The sequence below is a fragment of the Berghia stephanieae genome, chromosome 3 (assembly GCF_034508935.2).
Source record: "Berghia stephanieae isolate SIO BIC M18660-M18661 chromosome 3, UCSD_Bste_1.3, whole genome shotgun sequence".
NCBI lineage: Eukaryota > Metazoa > Mollusca > Gastropoda > Nudibranchia > Aeolidiidae > Berghia > Berghia stephanieae.
Genome location: NC_088362.1, coordinates 11,501,704 through 11,525,703, shown reverse-complemented (window position 1 = coordinate 11,525,703; position 24,000 = coordinate 11,501,704). Strand labels below are relative to the sequence as shown.

Below are 24,000 nucleotides of genomic sequence, written 5' to 3'. Positions count from 1 at the left end.
GGAACAGTTTTCTGACCAAATTTTTTTAAAAAGTGGTTTTCCGGAGTGAAAGAAAAATAATTGAGATTTTATATTGTGCAATATTCAATAAAAGTGCTCAAAACGCTTTACAAGGGGTCTCTGACCAACAGGAACACTGTTGTTGAGTACCACAGTTAACTGATTTATTTCAATGTTCAGCTTTTGAACGCTTCTGACATAATACCGTTTCGAGGCTGTACGTCACAAATTGATTTCTTGTCAGTGAATGACGTGATAGTATCATTGCAACGTGCTGCTATTATGTTATAACCTACGTACACATAATATTTAAAAAAAAAAAAAGACTAGAGCATTTATATAGTGCAATATACACTAAACGTGCTCAAAGTGCTTTGCAACGGGTCTCTAGCCAACAGCAACACATAGGAAAATATAGTGGGGCCTGTTAGGTGATATTACAATTTTTTCGCGACAGAGGTCGCATTTTATACCTGTGTACAATGAAAGAATGTGAGTAAAGAGCCTTTTCTAAAAACTTAACTATGCGCCTATCAGTATCAGTACGGGACTCGAACCCTCGACCTTACGGTCCGAAGGCGAGTAATACCACTGGACCACAACAGCATCGCCGCATGTACAGGTCTGACAACCGAACACAATCGTGGGCTTAGTTTAAATGAATGTGTTGGGTATTATTTTAGGGCGAAAGTGTTTTCATTTAAACAGTGAGCCCAAAACGTTTGGCCTATCAGAACAGCAAATTAGTCCAGTCGGTTACAACCAATTTAGCATGAAATTAATTATCCTTCTTCCGCGTAAACGACGTGGGCTAGTAATACAATTATTGATTAATGATAAAAAGATATGGGAGGGCAATAAAAATGTCGTTGTCGAAGTCTCGTTATTGGGCACATTACGTAAGCATCTTTCTGGAAAGAGTAGTAGTGTTTTAATTACTTCCTGGAGCCAGGAAGGAAATGAATCAAGAGTATCTATATCCGGTTTTTCCTTCTATTTCGTTTTACTGGGTAAAACAAGAGAACAGCTGCGGCTGTACCAGAGCTTGTTATGGTTAGGTTCTCTCCATTAAACCTATAGATAGTTCGAAGATGACGTCACTCAGGCCTTTGTTATTGTTTTTGCCATCCGCGTTTGTGAGTTGTTCTCACTAAACTGTATTAACCAGACTATAAAAGTTCATGGTTGCACAGAGTTTGTGTGTTGGTCCGTTATACTTCCGGATGGCAATGTTGTGAACTCCTTGGCCAAGCGCATTCTATCTATAAACGTTCATGGATACACACAGTTTTGTGTGTTGGTCCCTTATACTTTCGGATGGCAATGTTATGAGCTTCTTAGCCAAGCGCATACTATCTATATCTATATCTAAACTCCACCTCTCAAGTAGTATTAAATCTATGAAAATCATTATTTAACTCTCTCCTTATCAGCTATTTTCAGAATAAAACCCGAAACTTCATACCCACCCAACACAAACAATTTTTTTTCAAACAGATAGTAACGAGTATGTTCTAAATTTTGTTCTTATAAGATTTTCCTATGTGTGGTAAGGAGAGGGTTAAGCAAAAAATAAAAGTCAAATAGATATTTGAATCTTTAATTTTTTGCATAACAAATTCAAATACCTATGCATAATGGCAAACCAAAAGATAAGATTATATATTTATATTATAAGGAACGAAGTTAACTCACAATCTCTTTGTTATTGTTTTTAGACAGCCATTTTAGTGATTAATTCTCACTAAATTATATTAATCAAGTTACACACGTTCAAAGTTAAATAGAGAGCCTCGCCTTTGGCCTACCAACCTCCGCTGCACGTCCAACTCGCCTTGAGCATGCATTCACGTAAAATATAAAGATTTTTTTAAAAAACCTACCTCTGTTTCAAAAACTAGCATCTTTCACCTTTCTAAGAAACATTTTGATTTTTCAGAACTTTAGTTCGTTAAAAAATACCGGCCAATCTGACCCGTTGAGTCGAATGAAAACGAAATTTTGTTGTTTACACGGTTCAAAGGAAATGCCGTAAATAAGCTTTCATGGACTTCCTGTGTTGTTTTTACAGTGTCACGTGACCGTTTTGAGAAATTTGTCGTCTGCTACAAATAATTAGACCGGTAGGGGGTAGATATTTTCGTTGGAGCAGAGAAAAAGTGAGTATTATTTCTTGGACTTGTAGAGAGGCCTAGGGTCCACCAGCAGTCAAGTTGATTGAATAAAAGAAAAAAAAGGCCTTTTTTATCCGCCGCCACCACCACCATGAGAGTGGAGGGTGAGGGGGGAGGGGGGGGGGGGGGTTTGCATGAAGACGAAAGGGAGACGTGTCGCTTGGTGACCTTGGGTGACGTAGAGCATCTCAAGGATGCTGGCAGCAGTTGCAGGTGTTCTTAACCCCTTAACGGCGAAGCTAATTTTTTGCTTTTAGATAATAGTTTGCTTTTATCTTTATTATTGTTAACGGGGAATACAGCGTTTCCACCAAGAGAGCAGTCAGACTATCGCAACTCGGGCTTCAATTGTCTATAATCGTTTTGCCGTTACTTGTCTTTTGATGATAGAAGATTTGGTGTTAGGTCAAAGATCGAATTTCGCCGCTAAAAGGTTGCATTGCTACTGGATTTGCCCCCCCCCCCCCCCCCCCCCACCTTTTTTTTTTCTTCTTTTTTTTTCACCTTAGTATTGTTGATTGCTATTTCCTTTTTTATGATTAGCAAGTGCCGTAGGAGTCTCACAGGATGCAGGAGTACTGCAATTAACCCTTTGCCAGTGACACTGATTTTTTTTTTGTTTTCAAATAATAGTCTTCATTTATATTATTTTTTAACGCAGAAAAAAAAAAACGTTTCCACCATAAGAGCAGTAAGAATATTGATAAAAACCGCTTTGAGCAGGTTGGGTGGATATTGCCCTCTATAAAAGCTCAAATTCTTAAATTGTAATTTGTTTTTTGTCTTTTGATGAAAACGGTAAGATTTTATTTTTGGTCCAAGTAAGATTGATATTCGCCTTTAAAAGGTTAAGTTGTTTTGTTTTTTTTTCAGGTTTTTGCTTTTTTTCAAATGCCTAGTGAGAGAGAAAAAACAAAACAATCATACATGTATCTGCAAACAGCAGAACGTTTTCATTTTACAATGAGATGGGAAGGGGAAGGGATAACACTATGACAAGAGAGAGAGAGAGAGAGAGAGAGAGAGAGAGAGAGAGAGAGAGAGAGAGAGAGAGAGAGAGAGAGAGAGAGAGAGAGAGAGAGAGAGAGAGAGGAGAGAGGATGGGGGGGGAATGGGGGGGGGGGGGGGGGGGGGGGGGGGTGTAGTAAGGGGGAATGGGAAAAGATGAAAGAAACAATGGGTTGCCTGATGACGTAGATCAAAGGATTGTTACAGCGGTGTTCACGGTGCGTACTTCGTGAAATTTTAACCTTTTACAGTGACACTGATTTTTTTCTCCAGATTGCTTATGCAGAATAGATCGTTTCCACCAAAGAGAGCAGTAGTAAGAGTATATTTCGACTCGGGCTTCAATTAAACTATAAATCGCAAAGCTTGAATTTTAATGATAACATTAAGACTAAGATCTGGAGTTTGGGGAGTGTAAGATGGAATCTCGCCATTAATGGTTAAAATTGTTTTGATTTAAAAAAAAACAACTCACACACACACACACACACACACACACACACACACACACACACACACACACACACACACACACGAGCGCGCGCGGTCACGACAGCTAGGACCATCACTGACAGAATGTTGCAACGGTAAACCGGTTTACGTGTACATAGATCCTGAGGCTAGATGCCCCGTTACCGTGTACGTAGGCACTCCCAAAAAAAAGGAAGAAAGAAAGAGACACACACACACACACATATTCACACACACACACACACACACACACACCACACACACATACACAGTCTCGCATCCTCTACGAACTAATTTTGCGCACCAATTTTTACTGCACTTATGCACCAAATTGCATACCTATCTAGGGACACTTTTTTCCGTATCTTTTTCTCAATAAACTTTTTAAAAAACCTTTGTTTTGCGCGGCTATTGCGCGGCAGGCGGCTGGCACTAGGGGGCACCAACCTATGGGTCAGACGAGAAAAACACACGATTTAGCGAGGAATGAAACATGAAATATTTAAGATATAATTTCAAACACAACTTTTGAAATTCATCAAGGATTGTCTAGTACCGAATGTTTTTTTATAGAAAACAAATGTATCTTCAAATCTAAACTGCTTTTGACGGTAAGCGGTAAGTTTTTATTTATTTTTCTGTCCAAACGAATTATTTGTCCTGGTTATAGAAGCTAAGTATTGGTAACACCGGCTCAGCTCTCTATATATTTGTGTGTTGGTATGTTTTGTTCCGGCTGTTGGATGTTGCATTAAACGCATAGCATTAATATATATATATATATATATATATATATATATATATATATATATATATATATATATATATTTCTATATATACTTTTTTCTGGTTGCTCCAGGTTGGCCCAACTCGCTCTTTATACTCACTCGTATATCTGGCCAATATAAAAGCTCACGTTAGCTCACGTTGATGATTGTGTTTATGTAATTAGACTTTGTAAATATGCCAAACTGAAACCGATCGTCAAATAGATCACTCCCCTTTGCATTGAGCGTGTCCTATGTACACATAATATATTGCAAGTCTGATTAAGAACGCAATTGGATTCAATAGCCTGATGTCACGTGGTCCAGCAACGGTGAGGAGCTTGGTTCTAAACAAAGAAAATCGGTACGTTTTATTCTTCATGCTGGCTAGAACTTTTAATATGTCATGTGATCAGAATGTATAAAAGTCCAAACAAGATCATATTTATAATGTTTTTCTCCTCTGGATACACTTTTATGCCCGTCGGAGAAATATTTCATAAAGGCGTCCGTCATTGTTCCGATAGTTTAGAGCCAGTTACTAAGAAGTAACCATGCGTCATTACGAGGGAAGTGACGTCATGACTGTTGAAGGCTATTATGCGTTTGATTTAACCTTGCTGTGTGGTATTATGGACGATACGTTGCATTGGTTCGAGTGTATTTCCATTACAACCATGAGGCCATAACAATTTGGGTTATCAGACCTGCCAATAAGTACGCATCGTGTGCGTCAAAATCGATTATTACGTTCGTTCCATCAGCAATAAAAATTTTGAATATTTCATATGGTACAGAAAAACCAAGGATTGATTCGTTAACTGGTTAACTGATTAATTTATTTAATGTTAGATTAACTGACCAATTCATAATGATGAAAATTTTTGGTGTCGAGTTGCCACAATTGTAACAAATTGAAAACGAAATGAATAGGTTTATGTTGTGTATATCGCACGTGTGAAAGAAGAGAGGAGAGAGAGAGAGAGAGAGAGAGAGAGAGAGAGAGAGAGAGAGAGAGAGAGAGAGAGAGAGAGAGAAAATAAGTAGGAGTGAAATATCTGTTCAATGTTATAGTTATCATTTAACGTTATAACAAGTGTAACTAAATGACAAATTGCAATATTTATGGACAATAAAGATCTATTATTATTATTATTAAATAAAAAGAATAAAGGAATGAAAAAGCAATTACTCAGAACCTGAAGTATCATATAATTCTGCAGAGGAGTAAACTATAGAATCATTTTTCACGCTTCAAATAACGCATCCCGTTGAGAGAGGACCCAACCAAACATGGCCGGAGTGATTTCAACGAGATAACGAATAGGATTATTATTCCACAAACAGTATTTGATGAGATCTCTATCATTCATAATGAGAAATGCATGGTTAGTTGGAAGTGACAAATCATCTCCAAAAATATTGGATATCAGCTTTATAGAGTGAATGCATTTGCTGCCTGATGCAGTTTCTTTATTAAAAATATATGACAAAATCATATATATAATATTTACTAAAGTGCATGTCGCTATTTTGGGGGTTTTATTACCAATTTCATATGTGACCCCTCGTCTAAAAACGGTATTAAGTCGGGATGATAAAGATGCTGAAAATGGAATTTGTAGCCAGAAGTATCATCCCTAAGTTGAGTTTATATGCTTTATAGAGGAGAAGGGATGATTAAGATGATGAAAGTGGAATGTGTAGCCAGAAGTATCATCCCTAAGTTGAGTTTATATGCTTTATAGAGGAGAAGGAATATCAAATGTTACTGTGCTACATACCAATAATTCATTTTTTTTGGACCAGTTTAACTATAACTTGACTTTTCAGCATCTGGTCCATCCCGACATAATACCGTTTTGAAACGTTGTGTCACATATGTTAGAATGCAATGCGCATTGGAATGCAAATGACGTTATCAAAATATTCATTATTTGTTATAATATGGCAACATATGTTCTGTTTGACGCAACGACTGAATTGTTTTTTCATTACGTTATAATATATCATATTGTAGCTAAAACAACCGCACTAAAGTTATTTTTAGCAAATGTGCGTTTTATAACATAGATCTACTTAATCTCCGTTGATTTAAATTTGGGAATCATTAAGTGATGACAATAGAAATCGTACCGTGAATTTCCCCAATAAATCTGCAAATTTTAGGACCACATCGTTGCTAATCGTGCGTAACAAATCTACGATTTTTTTTTTTTTTTTTTTTTTTTTTTTTTTTTTTTTTTGCTTGACATGCGTGTACCGACGTGAAATTATTCGCACGCCAGAAAAACCCCTACTGGTTTTGGTCTTAATGGTGTAATGAGAATAGGCTACTCTCAAACCAACGATCAAAATACTATCATCCATTACAAGAATGTTAAAACAAGGCCATGATTGCGGTCTGTTATCAGACCTGCTAATATGTGTACGTTGTTGTGTGTGTGTACTTATTTATTGTTACCAACATAAGTGCCTGCTCCACTCACTTTTCTGAATTAAAAATTCACCCCATATACCGGAGCATACTCAATGTCTCAATTGTTTCTATGTTAATTATATGTTTCTGTTGAGAATATTGGCTATTAAGCTGAACTGCTGGCCAGGTAACTTCGCGATGGTTGTGTGTTTAACCCGCGGTCTCCAGAAGTCGGTGAGAGAGAGCTCTAGAAATGAATGACTTGAGTTTGATACGAATATTTTTGTGTTCGTGGATAGCTCATACGGTAGAGTCACGCTCTCACCGGCCAGGCGGAGTTGTCGTGCGTCCCAATAAGGTCGCAGGTTCAAACCCCATCATGCCGCGAAAAATTTCTATTCTCTATTGTCTTCTGGCACTTTTCTACTCACTTCATCTCTTGTTGTGTACATATTTGTAGGTCTGATAAACCAAATTGGTATGGCCTCATTGTTGTAATGTAAATACTCTCAAACCAACGCAAAATAACATCCATTACAACAATGGTGACCCTTCGCCTCAAAACGGTATTAAGTCGGGATGGTTAAGATGTTGAAAATTGAATTTATAGCCATAAATATCAGACTTGTGTTGAGTTTGTATGTTTTATTGATGAGAATGGATAACATATTTTAGGGTGCTGATGGCAACAAATTTATATTTTTTGACCAGTTTTAACATTAAATTCACCTTTTAAGCATCTGGTTCGTTCCGACATAATACCGTTTTGAGACGAAGGGTCACAGTTGTGGGGTCTGATAAACCAAATTTTTATGGCCTCATTGTTGCCCGTGGTCGGTTGTCGTCAGACCAGCTAATATGTACAACTAAGTGTAAAAAAACTGGTTCCAATCTCACTGGAAGTGTAAATCCAGTCTTATGGAGTCTTCTTTTGTAATTTTTATCTTCTGGTGCAGAGTAATCCCGTCTTATTTTCCAGTCTAAATCCATGCTGGTCGTACATAGATAGCTCGAAGTTGACGTCACTTGGGTCTTTGTTATTGTTTTTTGCCATCTGCGTTTATGAGCAATTCTCACTAAGCTGTATTAACCAGACTATAAAAGTTCATGGTTACACACAGTTTTGTGTGTTGGTCGTTATACTTCCGGATGGCAATGTTATGAGCTTCTTAGCCGCCAAGCGCATACTATCTATAAGGAGATCATCCAGTCTCGCTCGCTCTTTCACGTCCGTGATCTTAATAATCCGCCTAACCATCTTTCCTCTTAAACATCTTATGCCACCTTATGGTTCGATTTGTAACCTATTCATTATCAGTCTTCCGAAGGGCTAGTTATATGCACACACACTTCCAATGAATTTTGAACGGGAAGATTAGAAGGTGTGACGTCAGTTATTCTCTACCCATTTGTTTTTTTTTATTTTTTTATTTTGTTTTTTTTTTTTTTGTCGAACAGAGGCGTCATGTAATGTCTCGTTCTAAATGTTACATGTTGCTGTTGACAGACAGTTACTCTTTTGAAAAGCGCCCTGAGCACGTGGGCATTGCGCTATATAAATGCTCAAGTTTCTTACATATTAATATGTGATCCACCGACCTAAAAGGGTAGAATGTCGTGATGAGCGGGACTCCAAAAAGTGGATTTAGAATCAAAATGATAAGAAATACAAACTGTGAGTGAGTGTTTTCGAATGTAAAAAATGGTAATCATTACCCATCATACAGAATCATACAGAATATATATATATATATATATATATATATATATATATATATATATATATATATATATATATATATATATATATACACGTATATATATATATATATATATATATATATATATATATATATATATATATAAAATAATATTATGTTACTTTTCTTTGTGTGTCATGATTGGAATCTTGATGAGGGAATGTTTTAAAGGAAAATGTATTACTATGTATTTTTATGCACTATGTGTTAAAACCTATGTCGGTCAAAGACTTCTACATTATCTATGAAACATTTTTTTAAATGCCGACAATAAATAAATATTTGAATTGAATTGAATTGAAAATCTAGATTAACCAATTAACACATAGTTTTATATTTAATTTGTGGCTATAATAAAGCCATCTGCTAGTTCATCATCATATTTAGGGGAGTTAGCTGAAACCACGTGTTTGCTCGACAGGTTCTTGGAGCCAATTATTTATTTATTTAGTCTCACCTCGTTGACACAACAAAACGAGCGGCAATGTTCTAAATAAAACACACGTGTCGCGTATAAACACACACATACACAGGCACACACACACACACACACACACACACAATATATAATATATATAATATTACATCTTATATATATATATATATATATATATATATATATATATATATATATATATATATATATATATATATATATACATATATTTATGAGTGTTGGTGGGTACGATAATGATGGTTAGAGCTAATATAGAATACAAACTGTGACTCACATTATACGGCCGAGACGTTGGTTTCTGTGGGCTTATTCACGTCCTATTTCAACTTATACTAGATTATCAAGAAGCTAGGCAGATAATAAGTAAATGACAAGGCATCTGATGGGTATAACTTTAAATTCACCGTGTGTCGTTTAGTTCACCCCTATGATGTGTGCTTATCGTCTTATAACGGGATCAAATCGAGAGGGAGGTACCAGGTAACAAATGTGACACTTCGTCTCAAAACGGTATCATGTCGGAACGAACCAGATGCTTAAAAGGTGAATTTAACGTTAAAACTGGTCAAAAATATAAATTGTTGGCAATAGCACCCTAAAATATGGTATCCATTCTCATCAATAAAACATACAAACTCAACACAAGTCAGATATTTATGGCCATAAATTCAATTTTCAACATCTTAACCATCCCGACTTAATACCGTTTTGAGGCGAAGGGTCAAAAATAGTAATTTTATAGTAAAAGCAACCAGGAAAGGGAGATCTTCGTAAAGAAAATACATCTATAGAAACCGGGATGAGCGCCGGCTTCAAGGGTTTGATGGCTCTGACGGACTACTACAAATTCAAATAGAGATGTAAAAGTAAATTTTAAAATTTCAATTGGGCAGAGAGGTCGTGACGTCACACTTTCTAATCTTCCAGTTCAAAACTCATTGGAAGTATGTAACTAATCCTTCGGAAGACTAAAAATGGATAGTTCACAAATCGAATCATAAGTTGGCATAACATGTTTAACCCTCTCCTTACCAGCCAGTTTCAGGATTTTCCCCAAAACTTCACACCCAAACTAACACAAACATATATTTGTTATCACTCCGACACAATAACAAGAAAGTTTTTGCGATACATAATTTCTTTAGCAAAACATGCTCTACAACACACTGTTCATTTTATTTAAATGTCATGATGTACAATAGAAATTTGAATAAGTAAAATGTTGGTTGTATCGTAACGGATGTGACGATTTTCCTGTAGTTTGTAAGGAGAGTGTTAAATTGCAGATTAGAAAGATTACGGACGTAAAAGAGGGAGGCTGGATGATCTTTCTTGACGACCAGCATAGCATATATTTAGACTAGAAAATAAGATGGGATTTCACTTTACCAGAAGATCAAAATTACACAAGATATGTTGTATCCATTCCCCCAGAAGACTGGATTTACACTTCCAATGAGCTTGGAACCAGTTTTTTTTTTTTTTTGACACAACACTTTTGTTCTCTATTTTTAACCATAAAGGCATCCAGACATAATAATGATACTGTTTTGAGGCGGTAAGACTCATTTGTGACCCCTCGCCTCAAAACGGTATTATGTCGGAAAGATGCTGAAAATTGAATTTATTGCCAGAAATATCCGACTCGCAATGAGTTTGTATGTTTTATTGAATAGAATGAATATCGTATCTTAGAATGCTGAATAGCAATAATTCAAATTTTCGACCAGTTTAACGTTAATTCAGTTTTTTAGTATCTGGTTCATCCCGACATAATATCGTTTTGGGACGATGGGTCACATTTTATGTAATAGAAAATAGAAAATAAAAATAGGAATTGTAAATAATGATAAGTTCTTTTGATCGTTGTTGTTCCCTACACCTCCGTTGTGCGATTTCTCAAAAGGTACATAATTGTTAAATGATTGAGCAGCCTTAGAACATTTATTCTCCCGCGTTATCTAATAAGTAGGTATGATATTTCGGAAGCGCTATAATCGTTACATTCTTCCCTCGCACCCTCTACCCCCCTCTCTCTCTCTCTCTCTCTCTCTCTCTCTCTCTCTCTCTCTCTCTCTCTCTCTCTCTCTCTCTCTCTCTTCCCTTACTCAACCACAGACACACGTTCAAATATTTTATCAGAAACGTAAAAATGTAAAATGTTCCCAACAAGGGATGATGACTGTGGTGATGATGATGATGATGATGATGATGATGATGATGATGATGATGATGAAGATGATGATGATGATGATGAAAATGATGATGATGATGATGATGATGATGGCGATGAAGATGATGGTGGTGATGATTAAATGGAGACAGAGGTGGAGGGTAGGAGTAGGAGGTAGAAGAGGGAGAGCGAAAGAGGAGGATGAGTAGGGGTGGGAGGAGGAGAAGGAGGATTAGGAGGAAGAGGAATATAATGACGATAGGCGCATAAATGGGTTGGTTCGGATGTCAGACCTGTATATATGTACACGTCGGACAATTTGTATTTCCTCTAGTGAAAAAAAAAAAAAAACAAACAAAAAAAAAAAAAAAAACAAAAAGAAAGAAAGAAAGAATTCAGGTCACACTTTAATCAGTGACAATTATAACCTCTCTCTCTCTCTCTCTCTCTCTCTCTCTCTCTCTCTCTCTCTCTCTCTCTCTCTCTCTCTCTCTCTCTCTCTCCCTATCTGTAAAAACAGTTGCTCATAATATAATGTCCAATTTTCGAGTAGAATTGAAAGCAGCGTACAAGAGTTCGGGATATAAAGTTACACATAATCAAGAGAATTTTATCGGGGAAAAGAAATAGTATACCTTAATGTTAACCATCATAATTACAATCCAAGAATTAGTTAAGAATAATTATCTTGGTATCATTTATATCCACGATATAAAGCCGTTAAACATTCAACATTGCTGAATTCATTGATATTAAATTGAGAACGATGCTACGACTATCCTGAATCATCTCAAAATAATTTGTAAAAATTTGAGAAATAGTTGGAATAAACTAAAACATTATTTATCCTACAAAAAATGGACACATTTCTCAATAACGAATATATTAATATATAACATGAATATGATTATCACCATGTCGAATTTTGAAATCCGCAAGTACCATGCTTCATCATGGTGGGACTTTACACTATATCAGATGGTGTAACACATACAAAATCCAATTTTAGAAAGGAATTAGGTCAGCAACACATTATGAAGAATCTGTGTTAAAACCATACAAGAAAACGAAAAAGTGCACCATCGTGTTTCTATCTAACACACACATACACACACACACACACAAACATAGAGGCAGAGAGCACACAGGCGAGAGCAGCCTATCTCAATTTCTACTCACTCTAGAACCAACTTGGCTAAAATTCGCGTCAAGAGACAGGAGGAGTGAACGCTTATCCGTTACTCTCTCATTCTCTCTCTTTGACTCTCTTTCTGTTCCTGCTTTCAAAAACACGGCATCCCTTCTGTCTGCCTTTGCCCTCTCGGAACCGGATTCAAGAAAGATAGGACTTTTGCTGATTAGAGATGGGATGGGGGGCCGGCGGTAAGGCAGTTAGCGGAAGAGTGTGTATGTGGTGGTGGTGGTGGTGGTGGTGGTAATGGCGGGGGGGGGGGGGGGGGGGGGGGGGGGGGGGGGGGGGGGGAGTGAGTGAGATTGGAAGGCTTAGGAGAAGGGGGAGGGAGCATGGGATTGAGTGACTGACCGATACTCAGGAGATTGTAATATTATTATTGATTGTATGCGTGTATGAAACATTATCACCCGTTCTGCCCGCCAGATCAATTATAGATAGTTCAAAGAAGACGTCACTCATGTCTTTGTTATTGTTTTTTGCCATCCGGGTTTATGAGTAATGCTCACTGAACTGTATTAACCCGACTATAAACGTTCATGGATGCACACAGTTTTGTGTGTTGGTCCGTTATACTTCCGGATGGCAATGTTATGAGCTTCTTAGCCAAGCGCATACTATCTATAGATAGAATGCGCTTGGCCAAGGAGTTCACAACATTGCCATCCGGAAGTATAACGGACCAACACACAAACTCTGTGTAACCATGAACTTTTATAGTCTGGTTAATAGAGTTTAGTGAGAACAACTCACAAACGCGGATGGCAAAAACAATAACAAAGGCCTGAGTGACGTCATCTGCATACTATCTATAAGCATACATACAATTATTATGTGTAACCTTAAAGACTAATAGTCTGATTTAGAAAAGTTAATGACCACTAATCGGGTGAAGTGTGAGGAACGAGGGTTGGAAACGGAGAGAAAGGGGAGGAGAGGGCTGGCTATGGTGGGAGCCCTCCACTCTCGATAAGGCGTTCCATCCTAGGCACGGGATGCACGAGCGTATTGAGATGGTGTCAGTTTAGTTCAAAATTTAGTGAGAAGTACTCATAAACGTGGATGGCAAAAATAATAACAAAGGCCTGAGTGACGTCATCTGCATACTATCTATAGTATGAGGTTCACAACACATCTTGTTATGAAAATGTTTTTTTTTTAAAACCGTGACCCAAAGCCTCAAAATGATATGAAATCATATAGATAGAATGCGCTTGGCCAAGGAGTTCACAACATTGCCATCCGGAAGTATAAAGGACCAACACACAAACTCTGTGTAACCATGAACGTTTATAGTCTGGTTAATACAGTTTAGTGAGACCAACTCAGTATGCAGATAACGTCACTCAGGCCTTTGTTATTGTTTTTGCCATCCGCGTTTGTGAGTTGTTCTCACTAAACTGTATTAATCAGACTATAAAAGTTCATGGTTACACAGAGTTTGTGTGTTGGTCCGTTATACTTCCGGATGGCAATGTTGTGAACTCCTTGGCCAAGCGCATTCTATCTATAGAAAGAACGAAGTTGACGTCACTCAGCTCCTTATTATTGTTTTTTACTATACATTTTTTATGAGTAGTAATCACTAAATTATACCAATCAGATTATAAGCGTTTAAGGTTACACATAGTTTTGTGTGTTGGTACGTTATAAAGATAGTATGCACTTGACTAAGAAGCTCACAACATTGCCATCCGGAAATATAATGGACTAACACACAAAACTGTGTGTATCCATGAATGTTTATCGTCGGGTTAATACAGTTCAGTGAGCATTACTCATAAACGCGGATGGCCCGAGTGACGTCATCTGCATACTATCTATAGATAGTACGCAGATGACGTCACTCAGGCCTTTGTTATTGTTTTTGCCATCCGCGTTTGTGTGTTGTTCTCACTAAACTGTAGTTCATGGTTACACAGAGTTTGTGTTGGTTTCGTGGTTATACTTCCGGATGGCAATGTTGTGAACTCCTTGGCCAAGCGCATTCTATCTATAGATAGTATGCGCTTGACTAAGAAGCTCATAAGTTAAACGGATCAACACACAAAACTATGTGTAACCTAAAACGTTTATAGTCTGGATAATACAGTTTACTCATAAACATGGATGGCAAAAAAACAATAACAAAGACCCGAGTGACGTCATCTTCATTCTATCAATATCCGACTGGCGGATGTTATGAGATTTGTAACTGAACGCATAGTATAAATAAATGTTTGAGGTTCCACAGAGATTTGTATGGTGGTGCCTTATATCCGGCTGGGGAGGTTTTAACTTAACGAACAGCATCAATACTGTAAAAAGTATTGACGCTTTGCGTTAATGCTACATGTTAATAACACCAGCCAGCCGGAGATAGATAGAACGAAACTGACGTCACTCATTTCTTTGTTATTGTTTTAGTCAGCCATTTTATGAGTATATGCATAAAATTGTATTCATCGGACTATAGATTATAGATAATCTGCGCTTAGCTAAGACGCTCACAACATTGCCATTGTTGTGAGTATGTTACATAAATGCATAGCATCAACACCTTATAGATAGAATGCGCTTGGCCAAGGAGTTTATAACATTGCCATCCGGAAGTACATGTGTGTATCAATGAATGTTTATAGTCAGGTTAATACAGTTCAGTGAGCATGACTCATAGACGCGAATGGCAAAAAACAATAACAAGGACCTGAGTGACGTCACCTTCGAACTATCTATATCAATCATTTTATAGAATGAACGAAATTGACGTCACTCGGCGCTTTGTTATTGTTTTCAGTCAGCCATTTTACGAGTAGCTCTCACTAAGTTCTGTCAATCAGACTATAAACGTTCAAGGTTACGCATAATTGTGAGTTGGTACGGCTTGAGTTATATCCGGCTGGTGGATGTTGTGAGTATGTTACATAAACGCATAGCATCAATACCTTACTGTTGGTTGGAATCATTCCCTCGCTAGTCTCACACCTCTCGTTTTCTCTGATCTGAGGCGAGCCAAATTTTAGCCTCGACATTGGCATCCCATCCCATCCCATCCACTAGCTACTCAGAATTAAATAACGTTACAGTCATAGTGTAGTATTAATTAAAGGTGTTTGTTTATCGTACGTCAGTCACCACAACAAATAAATAATCAACCATCCTCCTCCCTGATCTCTGGGCTTTAATAATGAATAAGTCTGTCCGTCCCAGTGTGGTGATAAGATGAGGCAATGGAATGTATAGATAGTATGGAGATGACGCCAATCAGGTCTTTGTTATTGTATTTTACCATCCTCGTTTGTGAGTTGTTCTCACTAAACTATATTAACCTGACTATAAACGTTCATGGATACACACAGTTTTATGTGTTGGTCTGTTATACTTCCGGATGGCAATGTTATGAGCTTCCAGGCCAAGCGCATACTATCTATAAACGTTCATGGATACACACAGTTTTGTGTGTTGGTCTGTTATACTTCCGGATGGCAATGTTATGAGCTTCTTAGTCAAGAGCATACTATCTATAGATAGAATGCGCTTGGCCAAGGAGTTCACAACATTGCCATCCGGAAGTATAGATTGAATGCGCTTGGCCAAGGAGTTCACAACATTGCCATCCGGAAGTATAACGGACCAACACACAAACTCTGTGTAACCATGAACGTTTATAGTCAGGTTAATACAGTTCAGTGAGAACAACTCACAAACGCGGATGGCAAAAACAATAACAAAGGCCTGAGTGACGTCATCTGCATACTATCTATAACGGACCACCACACAACTCTGTGTAACCATGAACTTTTATAGTCTGGTAAATACAGTTTAGTGAGAACAACTCACAAACGCGGATGGCAAAAACAATAACAAAGGCCTTGTGACCTCATCTTCGAACTATCGATAGTGTACTGGAGATGTTTGACGATGGGGTTTGCATCCCCCCCCCCCCCCCCCCCCCCCTATTATAGATAGTATGCGCTTGGCTAAGAAGCTCACAACATTGCCATCCGGAAGTATAACGGACCAACACACAAAACTTTGTGTATCCATGAACGAGTATAGTCGGGTTAATACAGTTCAGTGAGCATTACTCATAAACGCGGATGGCAAAAAACAATAACATAGACCTGAGTGACGTCATCTTCGAACTATCTATACGAGTCGTGGTTGATTTTTTAATTTTTTTTTTTTTTTTAATATCGGAAATGGAGACGGCGCTTCTTTATTGATTCTATGCGTTTAGATCAAAATACTCACAGCATTCTCCAGCGAGTTAGAACGTACCAACAAACAATACTATGTGTAACCTTGAACGTGTGTAGTCTGGATGATAATATAATTCAGTGAGAACTAAACGCCAAACCAAATAGCTGTTTATTAACAATAACTTACTTACTTACTTACTTACTTATCCGAACCAGCGACCACCTGAGCTCTAGCCCTTCGGTCTTGTGCCATGACGTAGAAGTTAGACGTCTTTTGTAGTTGTTCCAGGTGACTATAAAGTGTGTTAGTGATGCTTGGATTTGGTGGGAATTAACAATAACAAACAGCTGAATGACGTCAATGTCGTTCCTTCTCTATCCGATTGAGTTAATGGATAACAAGTTTGAGGAATAATATTCAAATTTTTAAATCCATTTTATCGCAATTTGTGAAGTGGCCGTGTGGTTAAGACATTGAACTGTGATCCAGAAGGCCTTGGTTCGACCCCCCACTTTCCTTTTTTCCTTCCCGGGCAAGATTACCAACCTCCAATTTGCTCACTTTGGACAACATGGGTGATTCCTGTTGACATCAGACATCCTGTTTGATGGATTATCTTTGTTCATTCATGGAATGCCTAGACGACGGTATCGAATCGTGTTCGTGGCGGAAGGCGGAATTTACAAAAAAAGTATTTATCTATTTATTCGTTTATTTGTGTAATCATTTATTTATTTATTTATTTACTTATATATTTATTTGTTTGTTTGTTTATTCAGTTATTTTTTAAATTTATTTATTCATATATTTATTCATTTTCTGCTTTGGTTTATTATGAATTTTACATATTTCCATTATTCATTTGGAAATTCTGAATCATTAATGTATGGTTTATATTGACAATTGTCAAAATATAACCATTTTAATTGAATTGAATTGTATTAAATAGTCTCCTTAGGCTACAATTTGGTTTTTTTTTTTTTTGTTGCTGAGATTTTGTGATAGAACCCCATAGGGCTAATTATTAAGAACTTTAAGGATTTGATATAGGATTAAATAAAATAAGCCTAATACTATTTTTGACACAATCTTTTAACGTTTATAAGTTTATGACATTAATCCTTCCTCCAATTGTAGGATTTGCTCTATTGTTTTATGTAGTAAGAAACTCGCTTTCAGACCCCTTGAGGCAAAATCGAAGTGTCACAAGACTATCGCGGGTATCGAGCCTAAGCGAGCCACCTAAGCTGCTCGCCCGATATGTGACTAATGAAGATCCAACCTGGTGCCCGAATGCCCGGGCTCCACACTATTCTTTTCTTAATGCGATGTACACCCACCCAACATGATTTTCAATGGCGAAGCGAGCCAAATACTACCGCGTTCATGTCGCCAGTGTTGTCGGCACGGTTGAGAAATAAGCGAACGTCCCAATATATCTCCAACTGGAAAATGCGATACCGGGAATAGCGACCTGGCGTATATACTATCCCTCAATATCGAGAGCCAGAGTATGGCAAAAAAAATGAGCTTTTGTCAAAGCTACTGGCCGCCCATAGCGCCGATATTTTCCTATTACAGGAGACTCATCTTTACTCAGGCGCGCAATCTTCTCGATTTCAGATCCCAGGCTATACGCTGGTCCAACGCGATGACACTTCGAGGCTCAAAGGAGGGGTTAGCGTTTACACTAAAGAGCCATCGAAGGTAAGGGTCATTGAGAGCGCAACGGACTGCAACGGGGTGAATCGAATTTCCGTGGAAGACAATTCTACGTCGCGCTGGGAGACGCTACGAGTAAAGTTAGGAAATTGAAGAATTGGATCCCTCAGGGTTCGGTACAAGCACCAATGTTGCTTAACGGGCTGAGACAGGGATACGCGGACGACTGGGCACTCGTTACTCAAAGTAAAGTGTGGACCCGTCTCGAGAGCGTACTCAGCGAGGACGCCACCAGACTCAAATCCTACTTCGACAAGTGGTACCTGAAGAAGAACACTTCAAAAACCTATGCAGTGGCTGGCACACACGTAAACTGATCGTCGGGGACCAGCCACTCCCATATGAGTCGCATCCAATATATTTAGGGGTGACGCTGGACCGCAGCCTTACCTATCGGGTTCATCTCGAAGGAGTTGCCCGGAAGATGGAGACACGCAACAGTCTTCTGAGGAAGCTGGCGGGATCAAATTAGGGCGCTAACCAAGCGCTCCTGAGGACGTCCACCTTGGCATTATGCTATTACACCGCTCCAGTGTAGGGTAGAAGCAGGAACGTTGAGAAGGTAGATGTTTAACTTCGCAAGTCAATGCACATAGTGACAGGAATGCTGGCAACAACGCCTAGAGAATGCGGCCCGATAATGGTAGAAATCCAGACCGCCGAAGTCCGGAGGGAAAACGATTACGATAACTGGCTCAATAAGATCAAAGAGAGAGGGAATGGGGATACCCCTCTGAAGCTTATAATGGACGCCCCCCCCCCCCCCCCCCCCACTTTCGAGCCAAAATAAGTCCCGGCAACCCTTGTACGCAGCTTCCCTGACTACGTACAGAGATACATATACGAGATGGAAGTCGGTTTGGACGATGAATTCAATCCCTCTAGGGGTCGGGGACATACACTCCTCTAAACTAGGTGAGGAGTTGCCAGGCTTCTTCAGAAGTAAGAGGAGACACTGGGTGGTAGCGAATCGGCTTCGGTTGAGTACCTGCCTGACGGCAAAATCACTTCATCAGTGGGGACTTTCTACCTGTCCAACATGTACCCGATGTGGACAAGAACCCGAAACCGCTGAGCATCTAGTTGAACGGTGTGTTGTGACGAAGATTCCGTGTGGATTTGCGACGGCGGACGAGTGCGGTAAAGACTTTGCTGATTGGGTCGATCGTCATAACATAATAGTGTGAGCACCATTAGAAGCTGCTGCCTTCAGATCGGTTGGTCCTGGGTTCAGGTCCCAGTCAGAGTGGCGCATTTTCTCACCGAACTCAGATGTAAAATGGGAACCTGGCTGTTAACAGTGTTGTCTCAGAAAAAAATGTAATAGTATGTATCGCCTTATAGCGGCATGCATCTTCCTACATTTTAATTTGTTCTGTCGGCTAGGGACCCCATGTAATGCGCTTTGAGCCAATTTAGTGAATATTGCGCGCCACAAAAGTTCAAGGGTTTCTCTTTTTTTTAATCTATAGATAGTTCGAAGATGACGTCACTCAGGTCTTTGTTATTGTTTTTTGCCATCCGCGTTTATGAGTAATGCGCACTGAACTGTATTAACCTGACTATAAACGTTCATGGATACACACAGTTTTGTGTGTTGGTCCGTTATACTTCCGGATGGCAATGTTATGAGCTTCTAAGCCAAACGCATACTATCTATAGCTTAAATGTACAATTTTTTTTGTCGGGAAGATAAACAAAATAAAAGCCATAAACATAAGAAATGTAAAACACGTTCATTCATATAAATATTAAAACAGGACGTGAAATCACATCCGTGTATAAAACGTATTTATGCTATGCATTTAGGTTAAATACTCCCCTAATTCTGTCAGCCTGACGAAGTCGTGCCACCACACAAAAATATGTTACCATTAAATGCATAGGGGGTCCCCATAGCTCAGTTGGTAGAGCACACGCAACGGGACCAAAATCGGTCCGGGGTGAAGTCGAGATTACTTTATATTCTTTTACTTAAAGAAGCAATACTTCAGGTAGTTTGAGGGCCTTTTTTCATCAATTGATAGATCGAAGATGACGTCATTCAGGCCTTTGTTATTGTTTTTTGCCATCCGCGTTTATGAGTACTTCTCACAAAACTGCATTAACCAGACTATAAACGCTTAAGGTTACACATAATTTATGTGTTGGTTCCTTACACTTCCGGATGGCACTGTTATGAGCTTCTTAGCCAAACGCATACTATCTATAATATAACACAATATAACTCCCTTTATTCATCCCATAGGGGACATTTGTCTCTAGGGTCTATTCCAAGGGAAGACTGGAATAAACCAGCCGCAGTGCAGCACCGCAAATTGAGCTAAGGCGAGGTGACTTGCTCAAGGTCACACAACGCAGCGGCGGGTGATCGAACTCGGTACCTTTCGGGTAGGAAGCAAAGACCGTGCCGCTGAGCCCCGCTACCCCATCTGATATGATATAATAATAATAATAATAATAATAATAATAATAATAATAATAATAATAATAATAGAGCTTTTATATAGAGCAATATCCATAAAATGTGCTCAAAGCGCTTTACAAGGGGTCCCTGGTCAACAGCAACATTTAACATGTAGGACGGGACATGACGCCTGTTAGGCGATGTTACAATTTTTCGGACTCAGACAACGCCGTTAACGGCCAGGTACTCATTTTACACCTGAGTAAGGTGAGAGAATGTGAGTAAAGAGCCTTTTCCAAGGACTCAACTATGCGCCGAGCGCGAGGCTCGAGCCCAGGACCTTCCGATCCGAAAGCGAGTGTCATACCACAAGACCACATAGCCGCACGGCTATGAGCAGAAACATAATGACGTTATTATTGATCACAGTCATACTCTGGTCGATTAAATCAACTCCACACAACAATTACATTGATGGCCGTGCCAACACCATTTCGGCCAATTAAACTTGGGCCTTAACGAGAATATATAGAATGAAGATGACGTTACTCAAGTCTTTGTTATTGCTTCTTTTGCCATCTGCCTTAGTAAGTAATTCTCACTAAACTGTATTAACCAGACTATAGATAGTATGCAGATGACGTCACTCATGCCTTTGTTATTGTTTTTGCCATCCACGTTTGTGAGTTGTTCTCACTAAACTGTATTAACCAGACTATAAAAGTTCATGGTTACACAGAGTTTGTGTGTTGGTCCGTTATACTTCCGGATGGCAATGTTGTGAACTCCTTGGCCAAGTGCATACTATCTATAGATAGTATGCGCTTGGCTAAGAAGCTCATAACATTGCCATCCAGAAGTATAACGGACCAACACAAAAAACTGTGTGTATCCATGAACGTTTATAGTCGGGTTAATACAGTTCAGTGAGCATTACTCATTAACGCGGATGGCAAAAAACAATAACAAAAACCTGAGTGACGTCATCATCGAACTATCTATAAACGTTCAAGGTTACACAGAGTTTTGTGTGTTGGTCCGTTATACTTCCGGATGGCAATGTTGTGAACCTCTTAGCCAACCGCATACTATCTATAGAGCAATCTTCACTGAACGTGCTCAAAGCGCTTTGCAAGGGGTCTCTAGTCAACAGCAACATTTTACACGCAGGACTAGATATGACGCATGACAGGCGATATTACAACGTTTTCACGACAGTTACAACGCAGTTAACGGCCAGGTACTCATTTTACACCTGAGTACGGTAAGAGAATGTGACCCAAGGATTCTAACCCAGTACTTTCCGATCCGAAGGCGAGTGTCATACCACAAACCACAAGATCACACAGCCGCATAATCAATTAACCGGAAGATAACCACGCCTCTCGGACAATCGTCATCATGTATAGATAGAATGCGCTTGGCCAAGGAGTTCACAATATTGCCATCCGGAAGTATAACGGACCAACACACAATCTCTGTGTAACCATGAACTTTTATAATCCGGTTAATACAGTTTAGTGAGAACAACTCACAAACGCGGATGGCAAAAACAGTAACAAAGGCCTGAGTGACGTCATCTTCGAACTATCTATACAATGGCAGTGATTGGTAGACACTTGACACAGAAAACTACACAGGTTTTACTATCGATGGTATGTGTTAAGTAAACTACCCACTGTTCTACCGCTTGATCAGTAGAATCAGCACAGAAAACTATGTGTAAACTTAAATGTTTTTAATATGATCGAGAAAATCGTGTGATAACTAGTCACCCATTTGTCAATATAAAAACAATAACAACGATCAGATGGAGGTCGAATTCGTTCACGTTATTGTTTATAAACAACCAGCTATGTTTGTCCGAGACGTGTTAAGGTGTGTCACAAATTCCATGTTTTGATTGGTGAAAAATAAACTGGTAAATTACAACGTAAGCAACAACTACTACAAGAGCACCACTACCATCTTCATTTTAAACACTATTTCTAACAACAAGTAATTTCATCTTAACAAGAACGAAACAAAATTACATTATATACACTGTACTTCGACGCAAACATAATTTGACGAAATGTAGTCACTAAGGGAATTGGTTAACTCTCTCATTACCAGCTATTTTTAGAATCTCACTCGAAACGTCCTACTCATCCAGCACTTAAAAATAGATTTTTCAAACAGAATAGTAACGATATGCTCGGCGCATAGTTGAGTCCTTGGAAAAGGCTCTTTACTCAAATTCTCTCATCGTACTCAGGTGTAAAATGAGTACCTGGCCGTTAACAGCGTTGTCTTTGTCCGAAAAATGGTAATATCGCCTAACAGGCGTTATGTCCCGTCCTACATGTTAAATGTTGCTGTTGACCAGACACCCCTTATAAAGCGCTTTGAGCACATTATAGTGGATATTGCGCTATATATAAGGTCTTTTTAAAAAAATTTGTTCAGAAAAAATGAGCTCTGCAACACAGTGTCGAGTTTTTATGGCTATAACTATAACAAAATTAAATCAGAATAAGAAAATTGTTGGCTGCATCGTAACGAATGTGACGATTTTCCTGCGGGTGGTAAGGAGAGGGTTAAAAATCATCTCTAGGAAAAAAATCAATCGTTCCCTTAACATAATAACTCAATGCCTACGTGCTGTTTGACACCTAATTAAGATTTAATTAAAACTGACCCTGTAATTGAAAATCGTTTAAACGATCCTTACGATTACTTATGCGGTGATCGAAGTGGTTTCTAATCATGAATAATATATAAAACAAATGATTAACTCGATATAATTGAGAACAACAACATCGATCTGTTAAGTTGATGACGACTCCTCCGTCAAATACGTTCGACAGGCGAATGTACGCTAAAGACCATTTTTATAACTTCTTTAGATTATATATCTTAACATTGAAATATCCAGCCTGTAATGCCTGTCGCTAAATAGTACTCAGTTTTTTTTTATGAGCTGTTATATAGAGCAATATCCATTAAATGTGCTCAAAGCGCTTTACAAGGGGTCCGTGGCCAACGGCAACGTTTAACATTTAGGACGGGACATGGCGCCTGTTAGGCGATGTTACAATTTTTTTCGGACCTGGACAACGCTGTAAACGGCCAGGTACTCATTTTACACCTGAGTACGGTGAGAGAATGTGAGGATAGAGTCTTTTCCAAGGACTCAACTATGCGCCGAGCGAAGCTCGAACCCAGGACCTTCCTATCCGAAATCGAGTGTCATACCACTAGACCACATAGCCGCACAAAATGTTTA

The 24,000-nt window shown here is 38.7% G+C and overlaps 1 protein-coding gene across 3 annotated transcripts in view; it reads right to left on the bottom strand.

Annotated features, from left to right (window-relative positions):
• LOC144967150 (beta-1,4-N-acetylgalactosaminyltransferase bre-4-like) overlaps nt 1–24,000 on the bottom strand; it is a 322,329-nt gene that overhangs the window by 220,853 nt on the left and 77,476 nt on the right. Inside the window, exon 1 of one of the 3 annotated variants that reach the window (XM_078904024.1) lies at nt 12,409–12,551. The exons of 1 other annotated variant lie outside the window; for it this stretch is intronic. The gene's annotated coding sequence lies outside the window, so the exon portion shown is untranslated. Of the gene's footprint in view, nt 1–12,143; nt 12,552–24,000 lie in introns of those variants that run through there. One more of the 3 variants, XM_078904025.1, reaches the window with a different exon arrangement.